This window comes from Arachis hypogaea, chromosome 11 (genome assembly GCF_003086295.3).
Source record: "Arachis hypogaea cultivar Tifrunner chromosome 11, arahy.Tifrunner.gnm2.J5K5, whole genome shotgun sequence".
NCBI lineage: Eukaryota > Viridiplantae > Streptophyta > Magnoliopsida > Fabales > Fabaceae > Arachis > Arachis hypogaea.
Genome location: NC_092046.1, coordinates 89,300,668 through 89,314,615, shown reverse-complemented (window position 1 = coordinate 89,314,615; position 13,948 = coordinate 89,300,668). Strand labels below are relative to the sequence as shown.

General features: G+C 38.9%; 1 non-coding gene across 1 annotated transcript; it reads left to right on the top strand.

Moving 5' to 3' along the window:
* Positions 1 to 7,905: 7,905 nt before the first annotated feature.
* Positions 7,906 to 8,013, top strand: LOC112724626 (small nucleolar RNA R71). Its single transcript, XR_003163781.1, has one exon. It is a non-coding gene; the product is annotated as a small nucleolar RNA R71 (small nucleolar RNA).
* The last annotated feature ends 5,935 nt before the right edge of the window (positions 8,014 to 13,948 follow it).

Here is a 13,948-nt window from a genome sequence, read left to right as displayed (position 1 = left end):
TTTGTAATTCTCCATAAATTTGTCCTTAAGTGTGAAAACATACTTTTTAGACCTTAAAATAGCTAAATTTAATTCACCTTAATTCCATTGGATGCCTTGATATGTTTGTTGAGTGATTTCAACATAAGGCAAGTATTGGATGGAGGAACTAAAGAGAAAAGCATGCAAAGTGGAGAATTCATGAAGAAATGCGCATTTGGAGGATTCAAGCCCAAGCGCACGCGTCACCTATGCGTAGGCATGTGATGCTGGCAGAAATTGGTGAATTAAAAATTATTAGAATATATGCGTTGCAAGTATAGTTCTTAACTCGCCAGAAATCCACCGCTCAATTTAGAAAGGTGTCACAGAAAATTGAAATTTAAAATACTGGGAGTATGAATCCCAGGTAGTCTCCTAACGAGTTGCAGGAAAGGGTGCTATTATATTAATCAGATATTTTCGAAAAGGTTTGATGAAATTGAATAATGTAAATAAAAGCCTTGACTGGGAGTTGATTACATGGAAGTCCTATTCTTGATGGAACACTCTTAAGATTAATTAACAATTGGGAGTTATTTCGTTTAGTTATCCTTTACTAGGTAAGGGAAGGTAAAACAAGTTGGAATACTGTTCTATCCACAAGTCCCAATCCACTCTTGGGAGGATTGGTGTCAGGAATTAGAGAGCAAACTAACAATAACCCAATTACAATCTTTCTCTTGAACCTTCCAACTCAAGGGTTCCTTTCAATCAACTCCCCATCAAGTTAGGGAACTACACACTCATTGTAAAGGTAAAATTCATAGCATATGAAAAGGAATTAAAGACATTGTAAATAAAAATTAGAATAGTCAATTAAAAATAAAAATGATCCTTGTATTAAATAATCCTAAAAAATATTCCAATGGCAAAATTAAACAAAGCAAAGAACATGGAAGAGTAAGCCAAGTAAAGAAAATGAACTAGAATGACGAAGTCTTGATGAGGTAATAACTCTTCTCAATATCCCAATGCAAAAAGCTAGAAAAACTAAAAATCCTAAGAACTATCAATGTCTACCGAGAAAAACCTAGGGGAGGAGTAAAACTAGATCTAAAAACTAAAACTGTGTAGAATGAATGTTATCGTTGGTTTCTGCATGTTCTCTGGCTCTAGTCTACTGTTCTGGGCCGAGAACTGGGTCAAAAGAGGGTCCAAAATCACCCCCAGCGAATCCTGCAGATTATGCAGATCGCGCATTGGTGCACGAAATTGTGATGTCCAGGCTCGAACAATCCCTGGCAACGTGAGCAACTTGGTACGCGTAATCGTAATTACACTTTAATTATGTAAAGTTCATGGCTCTTTCCTTCCCTGGCAATGGCGCCAAGAACATGGTGCCAATACCATGGTTCATAACTTCGATACAACTAACCAGCAAGTGCACTGGGTCGTCCAAGTAATACCTTACGTGAGTAAGGGTCGAATCCCACGGAGATTGTTGGTATGAAGCAAGCTATGGTCACCTTGCAAATCTCAGTTAGGCAGATATAAATTGATAATGATGTTTTCGAATAATAAATAATAGAATAGGGATAGAGGTACTTATGTAAATCATTGGTAGGAATTTCAGATAAGCGAATGGAGATGCTTTTCGTTCCTCTAAACCTCTGCTTTCCTGCTATCTTCATCCAATCAGTCTTACTCCTTTCCATGGCTGGCTTTATGTGATACATCACCACTGTCAATGGCTACTTTCGGTCATCTCTTGGGAAAATGATCCAATGCCCTGTCACGGCACGGCTAATCGTCTGGAGGCATCACCCTTGCCAATGGCTTCATCTTATCCTCTCAGTGAATAATATGCTCACGGACCCTGTCACGGCACGACTATTCATCTGTCGGTTCTCGATCATGCTGGAATAGGATTTACTATCCTTTTGCGTCTGTCACTAACGCCCTGCAATCGCGAGTTAGGAGCTCGTCACAGTCATTCAATCATTGAATCCTACTCGGAATACCACAGACAAGGTTTAGACTTTCCGGATTCTCTTGAATGCCGCCATCATTCTAGCTTACGCCACGAAGATTCCGGTTAAGAGATCTAAGAGATATTCATTCTAGCTTATTTCATGTAGAACGGAAGTGTTTGTCAGGCACGCGTTCATAGGGGAGAAGGATGATGAGCGTCACACATAATCATCACCTTCATCACGTTCTTGGGTGCGAATGGATATCTTAGAAGCAAAATAAGATGAATTGAATAGAAAACAGTAGTACTTTGCATTAATCTTTGAGGAACAGCAGAGCTCCACACCTTAATCTATGGAGTGTAGAAACTCTACCGTATGAAAATACATAAGTGAAGGTTCAGGCATGGCCGAGATGGCCAGCCCCCTAAAACATGATCAATAGTCTCCTAAGATGAACAATGGATTAAAACTGAGACCAAAGATGCCTAATACAATAGTAAAAGGTCCTATTTATAATAAACTAGCTACTAGGGTTTACATGAGTAAGTAATTGATGCATAAATCCACTTCCTGGGCCCACTTGGTGTGTGTTTGGGCTGAGCTTGAGTGTTGCACGTGCAGAGGCCATTTGTGGAGTTGAACGCCAACTTTTGTGCCAGTTTGGGCGTTCAACTCTGGTTTTGGCTCCTTTTCTGGCGCTGGACGCCAGATTTGGGTAGAAAGCTGGCGTTGAACGCCAGTTTACGTCGTCTATTCTTAGCCAAAGTATGGACTATTATATACTGCTGGAAAGCCCTGAATATCTACTTTCCAACGCAATTGGAAGCACGCCATTTCGAGTTCTGTAGCTCCAGAAAATCCACTTTGAGTGCAGGGAGGTCAGATTTCAACAGCATCAGCAGTCCTTCTTCAACCTCTGAATCTGATTTTTGCTCAAGTCCCTCAATTTCAGCCAGAAAATACCTGAAATCACAGAAAAACACACAAACTCATAGTAAAGTCCATAAATGTGAATTTAACATAAAAACTAATGAAAACATCCCTAAAAGTAACTAGATCCTACTAAAAACATACTAAAAACAATGCCAAAAAGCGTATAAATTATCCGCTCATCACAACACCAAACTTAAATTGTTGCTTGTCCCCAAGCAACTGAAAATCAAATAGGATAAAAAGAAGAGAATATACTATAAATTCCAAACTATCAATGAAACAAAGCTTCAATCATATGAGTGGGACTTATAGCTTTTTGCCTCTTGAATAGTTTTGGCATCTCACTTTATCCATTGAGGTTCAGAATGATTGGCATCTATAGGAACTTCAGATTTTGAATAGTGTCATTGACTCTCCTAGTTCAGTATGATGATTCTTGAACACAGCTTCTTTATGAGTCTTGGCCGTGGCCCTAAGCACTTTGTTTTCCAGTATTACCACCGGATACATAAATGCCACAGACACATAATTGGGTGAACCTTTTCAGATTGTGACTCAGCTTTGCTAAAGACCCCAATTAGAGGTGTCCAGGGTTCTTAAGCACACTCTTCTTTTGCTTTGGACCTTGACTTTAACCGCTCAGTCTCAAGTTTTCACTTGACACCTACACGCCACAAGCACATGGTTAGGAACAGCTTGGCTTAGCCGCTTAGACCAGGATTTTATTCCTTTAGGTCCTCCTATCCACTGATGCTCAAAGCCTTGGGATCCTTTTTATTTGCCCTTGCCTTTTGGTTTTAAAGGGTTATTGGATTTTTCTGCTTGCTTTTTCTTTTTCTTTCTATTTTTTTTTTCGCCTATTTTTTTTTATATTTTTTTTTCTCTGCAAGCTTTGTTCTTTGCTGCTTTTTCTTGCTTCAAGAATCATTTTTATGATTTTTCAGATTATCAAATAACGTGTCTCCTAGTCATCATTCTTTCAAGAGCCAACATATTTAACATTCTTAAACAACAACTTCAAAAGACATATGCACTGTTCAAGCATACATTCAGAAAACAAGAAGCATTGTCACCACATCAATATGATTAAGCTAAGTTCAAGGATAAATTCAAAACTCATGTACTTCTTGTTCTTTTGATTTAAAATATTTTTCATTTAAGAGAGGTGATGGATTCATAGGACATTTATAACTTTAAGACAAAGTTACTAACTACTAATGATCATGTAGTGAAGACACAAACACAGATAAGCACATAACATAGAAACGAAAAACAGAAGAAACAAGAACAAGGAATGAATCCACCTTAGTGATGGTGGCGTTTCCTTCTTGAGGAACCAATGATGTCCTTGAGCTCTTCTATGTCTCTTCCTTGTCTTTGTTGCTCCTCCCTCATTACTTTTTGATCTTCTCTTATTTCATGAAGCATGATGGAGTGCTCTTGATGTTCCACCCTTAGTTGTCCCATATTAGAACTCAATTCTCCTAGGGAGGTGTTGATTTGCTCCCAATAGTTTTGTGGAGGAAAGTGCATTTGAGGCATTTCCGGAATCTCATGGTGATGAGCTTCATACGCCTCTTGATCTCCATGACTGGGCTCTCTTGCTTGCTCCATCTTTTTCTTAGTGATGGGCTTGTCCTCTTTAATGAGGATATCTCCCTCTATGTTAATCCCAGCTGAATTGCATAGGTGGCAAATGAGGTGAGGGAAGGCTAACCTTGCCATAGTGGAGGACTTGTCAGCCACCTTGTAGAGTTCTTGAGATATAATCTCATGAACTTCCACCTCTTCTCCAATCATGATGCTATGGATCATGATGGCCCGGTCTATAGTAACTTCAGACCGGTTGCTAGTGGGAATGATTGAGCATTGAATGAACTCCAACCATCCTCTAGCTATAGGCTTGAGGTCCAATCTTCTTAGTTGAACCGGCTTGCCTTTGGAGTCAACCTTCCATTGAGCTCCTTCTACACATATGTCCATAAGGACTTGGTCCAACCTTTGATCAAAGTTGACTCTCCTTGTGTAGGGGCGTGCGTTCTCTTCCATGTTTGGCAAGTTGAACGCCAACCTCACATTTTCCGGACTAAAATCTAAGTATTTCCCCCGAACCATTGTAACATAGTTCTTTGGATCCGGGTTCTTACTTTGATCATGGTTTTTGGTGATCCATGCATTGGCATAGAACTCTTGAACCATTAGGATGCCGACTTGTTGGATGGGATTTGTTAGAACTTCCCAACCTCTTCTTTGAATTTCATGTCGGATCTCCGGATACTCATTTCTTTTGAGTTTAAAATGGACCTCAGGGATCACCTTCTTCTTGGCCACAACATCATAGAAGTGGTCTTGATGGGCTTTGGAGATGAACCTTTCCATCTCCCATGATTCGGATGTGGAAGCGTTTGTCTTCCCTTTCCCCTTTCTAGAGGATTCTCCGGTCTTAGGTGCCATCAATGGTAATGGAAAAACAAAAAGCTTATGCTTTTACCACACCAAACATAGAATATTGCTCGCCCTTGAGCAATAAACAAAAGAATAGAAGAAGAAGAAGAAGAAATATGGAGAGGGAGAAGGAGATGTGGTTTCGGCCAAGAGGGGTGTAGAGGGGTGTGTTGTGTGAATTTGAGGAAGAATGGAGGGCTTTATATAGGGAAGGGAGGGGGGGTTAGGTTTCGGCCATATGGGTGGGTTTGGGTGGGAAATTGGTTTTGAATTTTGAAGGTAGGTGGAGTTTATGAGGTAGGTTTATGGGGAAGAGTGGATGGATGTGAGTGGTGAAGAGGTGATGGGGAAGAGAGTTTGAGGTGATTGGTGAAGGGTTTTTTGGGAAGAGTGTTTATGGGGTTGTGTGAAAGAGAGTGGTGAGAAGAAGTGAGTGGAGGTAGGTGGGGATCCTGTGGGGTTCACAGATCCTGAGGTGTTCAAGGATTTACATCCCTGCACCCATTAGGCATGTAAAAATGCCTTTGTACCCAACTCTGGGCATTCAGCGCCAGGCTGGTGGCCATTTTGGGCGTTCAACGCCCATTTGTGTGCCATTTCTAGCGTTGAACGCCAGAACCATGCCTGTTCTGGCATTCAGCGCCCAGAAGCTGCCCATTTTGGGCGTTCAGCGCCAGAACCATGCTCTGTTCTGGCGCTGAACGCCAGACAGATGCTCCTCCAGGGTGTGATTTTTCTTCTGCTGTTTTTGATTCCGTTTTCAATTTTTTTATTTTGTGACTCCACATGATCATGAACTTAAGAAAACATGAAAAACAATAAAAATAAGAATTAGATAAACATTGGGTTGCCTCCCAACAAGCGCTTCTTTAATGTCAATAGCTTGACAGTGAGCTCTCATGGAGCCTCACAGATGTGCAGAGCTTTGTTGAGACTCTCCAACACCAAACTTAGAGTTTGGATATGGGAGTTCAACACCAAACTTAGAGTTTGGTTGTGGCCTCCCAACACCAAACTTAGAGTTTGACTGTGGGGGCTCTGGTTGACTCTGCTTTGAGAGAAGCTTTTTATGCTTCCTCTCCATGGGTGCAGAGAGATATCCTTGAGTTGCAAACACAAGGTTGTCCTCATTCAATTGAAGGACTAGTTCTCCTCTGTCCACATCAATCACAGCTCTTGCTGTGGCTAGGAAAGGTCTTCCTAGGATGATGGATTCATCCTCTTCCTTTTCAGTATCCAGGACTATGAAATCAGTAGGTATGTAAAGGCCCTCAACCTTTACTAATACATCTTCTACTTGTCCATAAGCCTGTTTTCTTGAGCTGTCTGCCATCTCTAGTGAGATTTTAGCAGCTTGCACCCCATAGATTCCCAGTTTCTCTATTACAGAGAGGGGCATGAGGTTTATTCCTGAACCAAGGTCACATAGAGCCTTAAAGATCATGGTGCCTATGGTACAGGGTATTATGAACTTTCCAGGATCCTGTCTCTTCTGAGGCAATGTCAGTTGATCTAGATCACTTAGTTCATTGATGAACAAGGGAGGTTCAACTTCCCAAGTATCAATGCCAAATAATTTGGCATTCAACTTCATGATTGCACCAAGAAACTTGGCAGTTTGCTCTTCAGTAACATCCTCATTCTCTTCAGAAGAGGAATACTCATCAGAGCTCATGAAGGGTATAAGGAGGTTCAATGGAATCTCTATGGTCTCTAGATGAGCCTCAGAGTCCTTTGGTTCCTCAGAGGGAAGCTCCTTATTGACCACTGGACGTCCCAGGAGGTCTTCCTCCTTGGGATTCACGTCCTCTCCTCTCCTCACAGGTTCGGCCATGGTGCCTATGTCAATGGCCTTGCACTCTCCTTTTGGATTCTCTTATGTATTGCTTGGGAGAGTACTTGGAGGGATTTCAGTGATCCTTTTACTCAGCTGGCCCACTTGTGCTTCCAAATTTCTAATGGAAGACCTGGTTTCATTCATGAAACTCACAGTGGCCTTAGATAGATCAGAGACTAGATTTGCTAAATTAGAAGCATTTTGTTCAGAGTTCTCTGTCTGTTGCTGAGTGAATGATGGAAAAGGTTTATTATTGTTAAACCTGTTTCTTCCACCATTATTAAAGCCTTGTTGAGGCTTTTGATCCTTCCATGAGAAATTTGGATGATTTCTCCATGATGAGTTATAGGTGTTTCCATAAGGTTCACCTAAGTAATTCACCTCTGCTATTGCAGGGTTCTCAGGATCATAAGCTTCTTCTTCATAAGAAGCCTCTTGAGTACTGTTGGATGCAGCTTGCATTCCATGCAGACTCTGAGAGATCATATTGACTTGCTGAGTCAATATTTTATTCTGAGCCAATATGGCATTCAGAGTATCAACTTCAAGAACTCTCTTCTTTATAGGCGTCCCATTGTTCACAGGATTCCTTTCAGAAGTGTACATGAACTGGTTATTAGCAACCATGTCAATGAGTTCTTGAGCTTCTGCAGGCGTTTTCTTTAGGTGAATGGATCCACCTGTAGAAGTGTCCAGTGACATCTTTGATAGCTCAAATAAACCATCATAGAATATATCTAGGATGGTCCATTCTGAAAGCATGTCAGAAGGACACTTTTTGGTCAACTGTTTGTATCTTTCCCAAGCTTCATAGAGGGATTCACCTTCTTTCTGTCTGAAGGTTTGAACATCAGCTCTAAGCTTGCTCAGCTTTTGAGGAGGAAAGTACTTGGCTAAGAAAGCCGTGACCAGTTTATCCCAAGAGTTCAGGCTGTCTTTGGGTTGAGAATCCAACCATAATCTAGCTCTGTCTCTTACAGCAAAAGGGAAAAGCATGAGCCTGTAGACTTCAGGATCTACTCCATTAGTCTTAACAGTATCACATATCTGCAAGAATTCAGTTAAGAACTGAAAAGGATCTTCAGATGGAAGTCCATGAAACTTGCAGTTCTGCTGCATCAGAGAAACTAATTGAGGTTTCAGCTCAAAGTTGTTTGCTCCAATGGCAGGAATGGAGATGCTTCTTCCATGTAAATTGGAATTAGGTGCAGTAAAATCACCAAGCATCTTCCTTACATTATTATTATTTTCGGCTGCCATCTCCTCTTCCTGTTCGAAAATTTCTGAAAGGTTATCTCTGGATTGTTGTATTTTAGCTTCTCTTAATTTTCTCTTCAGAGTCCTTTCAGGTTCTGGATCTGCTTTCACAAGAATGTTCTTATCCTTGCTCCTGCTCATATGACAAAGAAGAAGGCACAGAAAAATAATAATAATAATAGAGATCCTTTATACCACAGTATAGGGATCCCTGTGTGAGTAGACGAAGAGGGGGAGACAAAGAATGTAATATAATGGAAGAAACACAACTGTGAGGAGGCTAGAGATGTGAGATGAGATGTTAGGATATGAATGAATAAATAGAATAAGATGGGAGAGAGAGAATTTTCGAAAATATTTTTGAAAAAGAGTTAGTGATTTTCGAAAATGGTTTTTGAAAAATGTTAGTAATTTTCGAAAATTTTTAAAATCAAAAATAAAAATAAAAATAATTAGTTAATTAAAAAGAAATTTTTGAAAAAGAGGGAAGATATTTTCGAAAATTAGAGAGAGAGAGTTAGTTAGGTAGTTTTGAAAAAGTTAAGAAACAAACAAAAAGTTAGTTAGTTAGTTGAAACAAATTTTGAAAAGATAAGAGGTTAGGAAGTTAGAAAAGATATTTTAGAAATTAGTTTTGAAAAAGATTTGATTTTTAAAATCTCAATTAATGACTTGATTCACAATAAATCACAAGATATGATTCTAGAACTTAAAGTTTGAATCTTTCTTAACAAGCAAGTAACAAACATCAAATTTTTGAATCAAAACATTAATTGATTATGTTATTTTCGAAAATTTGGTATAAAAATAAGAAAAAGATTTTTGAAAAATATTTTTGGAATTTTCGAAAATAACTAAGAATTTTGAAAATGATTTGATTTTTGAAAAAGATTTTGAAAAAGATAAGATTTTGAAATTGAAAATTTGATTTGACTCATGAGAAATAATTTGATTTTAAAAATTTTTGAAAAAGTCAATCCAAATTTTCGAATTTGATGGGAGAAAAAGGGAAAGATATTTTTTTGATTTTTGAATTTTTATGATGCAGGGGAAAAACAAGAAAAATGATGCAATGCATGAAATTTTTAGATCAAAACAATGAATGCATGCAAGAATGCTATGAATGTCAAGATGAACACCAAGAACACTATGAATGTCAAGATGAACATCTTAGACATAATTTTGAAAAATTTTTAATGCAAAGAAAACATGCAAGACACCAAACTTAGAATTCTTTAATGCTTAGACATTAAGAATTCAAGAATGCATATGATAAACATGAAAAGACACAAAACAAAAAATCATCAAGATCAAACAAGAAGACTTACCAAGAACAACTTGAAGATCATGAAGAACACTATGAATGCATGATATTTTCGAAAAAAAATGCAAGATGCATATGCAATTGACACCAAACTTATAATATGACTCAAGACTCAAGACTTAAACAAGAAACAGAAAAATATTTTTGATTTTTATGATTTTCTAATTTTTTTGGATTTTTTCGAAAATTATATGAAAAAGAAAAAATAAGGATTCCAAAATTTTTAACATGAATTCCAGGAATCTTGCATTCTTAGTCTAAAGCTTCAGTCCAGGAATTAGACATGGCTCACTAGCCAGCCAAGCTTTCAATGAAAGCTTCAGTCCAAAACACTAGACATGGCCAATGGCCAGCCAAGCTTTAGCATGTAACACCAGAGTATATTGCTCTTGATAACAAATTGCTGCTCATCATTTATCAAGTATGTAACTTACCTCTGATGGTTTGGAAGCCTCAGTCCAAAAGAATTTAGACATGGCTTTACAGCCAGCCAGGCTTCACATGCTTCATGAAACACTAAAATTCATTCTTAAAAATCTTGAATAAAATTTTTGAAAACAGTTTTTATTTTTTTCGAAAACATATGAGGGATTTTTGAAAATATTTTTGAAAGATTTTTGAAAACAAAACGAAAAGAAAATTACCTAATCTGAGCAACAAGATGAGCCGTCAGTTGTCCAAACTCGAACAATCCCCGGCAACGGCGCCAAAAACTTGGTGCACGAAATTGTGATGTCCAGGCTCGAACAATCCCTGGCAACGTGAGCAACTTGGTACGCGTAATCGTAATTACACTTTAATTATGTAAAGTTCATGGCTCTTTCCTTCCCTGGCAATGGTGCCAAGAACATGGTGCCAATACCATGGTTCACAACTTTGATACAACTAACCAGCAAGTGCACTGGGTCGTCCAAGTAATACCTTACGTGAGTAAGGGTCGAATCCCACGGAGATTGTTGGTATGAAGCAAGCTATGGTCACTTTGCAAATCTCAGTTAGGCAGATATAAATTGATAATGATGTTTTCGAATAATAAATAATAGAATAGGGATAGAGGTACTTATGTAAATCATTGGTAGGAATTTCAGATAAGCGAATGGAGATGCTTTTCGTTCCTCTGAACCTCTGCTTTCCTGCTATCTTCATCCAATCAGTCTTACTCATTTCCATGGCTGGCTTTATGTGATACATCACCACTATCAATGGCTACTTTCGGTCATCTCTCGGGAAAATGATCCAATGCCCTGTCACGGCACGGCTAATCGTCTGCAGGCATCACCCTTGCCAATGGCTTCATCTTATCCTCTCAGTGAATAATATGCTCACGGACCCTGTCACGGCACGACTATTCATCTGTCGGTTCTCGATCATGCTGGAATAGGATTTACTATCCTTTTGCGTCTGTCACTAACGCCCTGCAATCGCGAGTTAGGAGCTCGTCACAGTCATTCAATCATTGAATCCTACTCGGAATACCACAGACAAGGTTTAGACTTTCCGGATTCTCTTGAATGCCGCCATCATTCTAGCTTACGCCACGAAGATTCCGGTTAAGAGATCTAAGAGATATTCATTCTAGCTTATTTCATGTAGAACGGAAGTGTTTGTCAGGCACGCGTTCATAGGGGAGAAGGATGATGAGCGTCACACATAATCATCACCTTCATCACGTTCTTGGGTGCGAATGGATATCTTAGAAGCGAAATAAGATGAATTGAATAGAAAACAGTAGTACTTTGCATTAATCTTTGAGGAACAGCAGAGCTCCACACCTTAATCTATGGAGTGTAGAAACTCTACCGTATGAAAATACATAAGTGAAGGTTCAGGCATGGCCGAGATGGCCAGCCCCCTAAAACGTGATCAATAGTCTCCTAAGATGAACAATGGATTAAAACTGAGACCAAAGATGCCTAATACAATAGTAAAAGGTCCTATTTATAATAAACTAGCTACTAGGGTTTACATGAGTAAGTAATTGATGCATAAATCCACTTCCTGGGCCCACTTGGTGTGTGTTTGGGCTGAGCTTGAGTGTTGCACGTGCAGAGGCCATTTGTGGAGTTGAACGCCAACTTTTGTGCCAGTTTGGGCGTTCAACTCTGGTTTTGGCTCCTTTTCTGGCGCTGGACGCCAGATTTGGGTAGAAAGCTGGCGTTGAACGCCAGTTTACGTCATCTATTCTTGGCCAAAGTATGAACTATTAAATATTTCTGGAAAGCCCTGGGTGTCTACTTTCCAACGCAATTGGAAGCGCGCCATTTCGAGTTTTATAGATCCAGAAAATCCACTTTGAGTGCAGGGAGGTCAGAATCCAACAGCATCAGCAGTCCTTCTTCAACCTCTGAATCTGATTTTTGCTCAAGTCCCTCAATTTCAGCCAGAAAATACCTGAAATCACAGAAAAACACACAAACTCATAGTAAAGTCCAGAAATGTGAATTTAACATAAAAACTAATGAAAACATCCCTAAAAGTAACTAGATCCTACTAAAAACATACTAAAAACAATGCCAAAAAGCGTATAAATTATCCGCTCATCACGCATGTCACGCGATCGCGTCATCCATGCGGACGCGTCATTCGCGCTTTTCCTTGCCATGCGTTCGCGTCGTCCACGCCTCCGCGTTGCTTGTGCTTTTCCAATCCGCGCGGTCGCGTGAGCCATGCGACCGCGTCACTGCGATTTCTCCTCTTTCGCGTGGTCGCATGAGCCATGCGGCCGCGTCACTTCTCGCTGGTTATCTCCCCAATTTCTTGTGTTCCTTCCATCTTTGCTAGCTTCCTTTCCAATCTCCAACTCATTCATGCCCCCATAAAGCCTGAAACGCTTAACACATAGATCACGGCATCGAATGGAATAAAGGAGAATTAAAATGCATAATTAAAAGTCTCTAGGAAGCAGTTTTCAATCATGTAATAATTTCAGGAAGGAAATATAAATGCATGCTAAATTAATGAATAAGTGGGTAAGGATCATGATAAAACCACACAATTAAACACAATATAAACCATAAAATAGTGGTTTATCAACCTCCCCACACTTAAACATTAGCATGTCCTCATGCTTAATTGAAGGAGATAAAGTAAATAAGTATGAACATGCAGAAACTCATGCAATGTAATGCAATCCTATATATATGAATGCAACTATTTGATTCCTGTCCACTTGATCAAAAGTAAATAAGCTCTTCAAAACAATTACAAATCAAATTCCACTAATTCTATCATTATACAGTAAGATAGATAAAAGTGCAAGAAGATAGCTTATGAAAGTAGGGAACATGGAAATTCAAGCATTGAACCCTCACTAATGATGTATGTATGCTCTAATCTCTCTAGTGTATAGGGTAATCACTCTATCCTTCTCTAATCATGCTTTCTAACTTTTGTTCTTCTCCTAACCAATCAACAACAGTTAATATACCAATGCAAACATCATGAGGTCTTTTCAAGGTTGTAATGGGGCCAAGGTAGGTAGGGATACATGTATGGCCAAGTGAGCTTATAAATTGAATCTTTAATTAACCCAAGCTTCAACCCAACCTATATAACTTGCATAACCTTAGAATTCATACCTAGCTACCCAGAATTCCCCTTTTACATTCCATACTCATGTATCAACTTTTTATTTTAATTTTTATCATATGTGCATTGATCTTTGAATTCTCAATTCAGCATTGGGGTAATTTTGTCCCCTTATTCATTTATTTGTTAAATTTTTAATTTTTTTTAAATAGAAGCAAAAATAAACATAGCTTATCAATGCACATAGATTTTTAATTCTTATAGTTTCACATGAGTAGGTATCCAAATTTCCATTAAATTATCATGACACATTCCCTTAATAACTTTTGTTCTCACAATTTCCCATACTTAACTAGCACACACAATTCTATCTTAAACTAACTAAAGATTCAATTTGGGATATATAATTATTTTTTCGCTTAAGGCTAGTAATGTGGCGAAATATAGAACAAACACTACAAGAAAAAAGGTCTATGGCTACGCTTTTTTTTTGCTACGCTTTAAAAGCGTAGCCAAAAGTGGTCTATGGCCACGCTTTTATGAGGGTGGCGATAAAATAAAGATTTGGCCACGTTTTTTTTTGCTACGCTTTAAAAGCGTGGCGAAAAGTGTCAATGGCCACGCTTTTATGAGAGTGGCAATTGATGCAAGATTTGGCCACGCTTTTATTTGCCATGCTTAAAAAGCGTA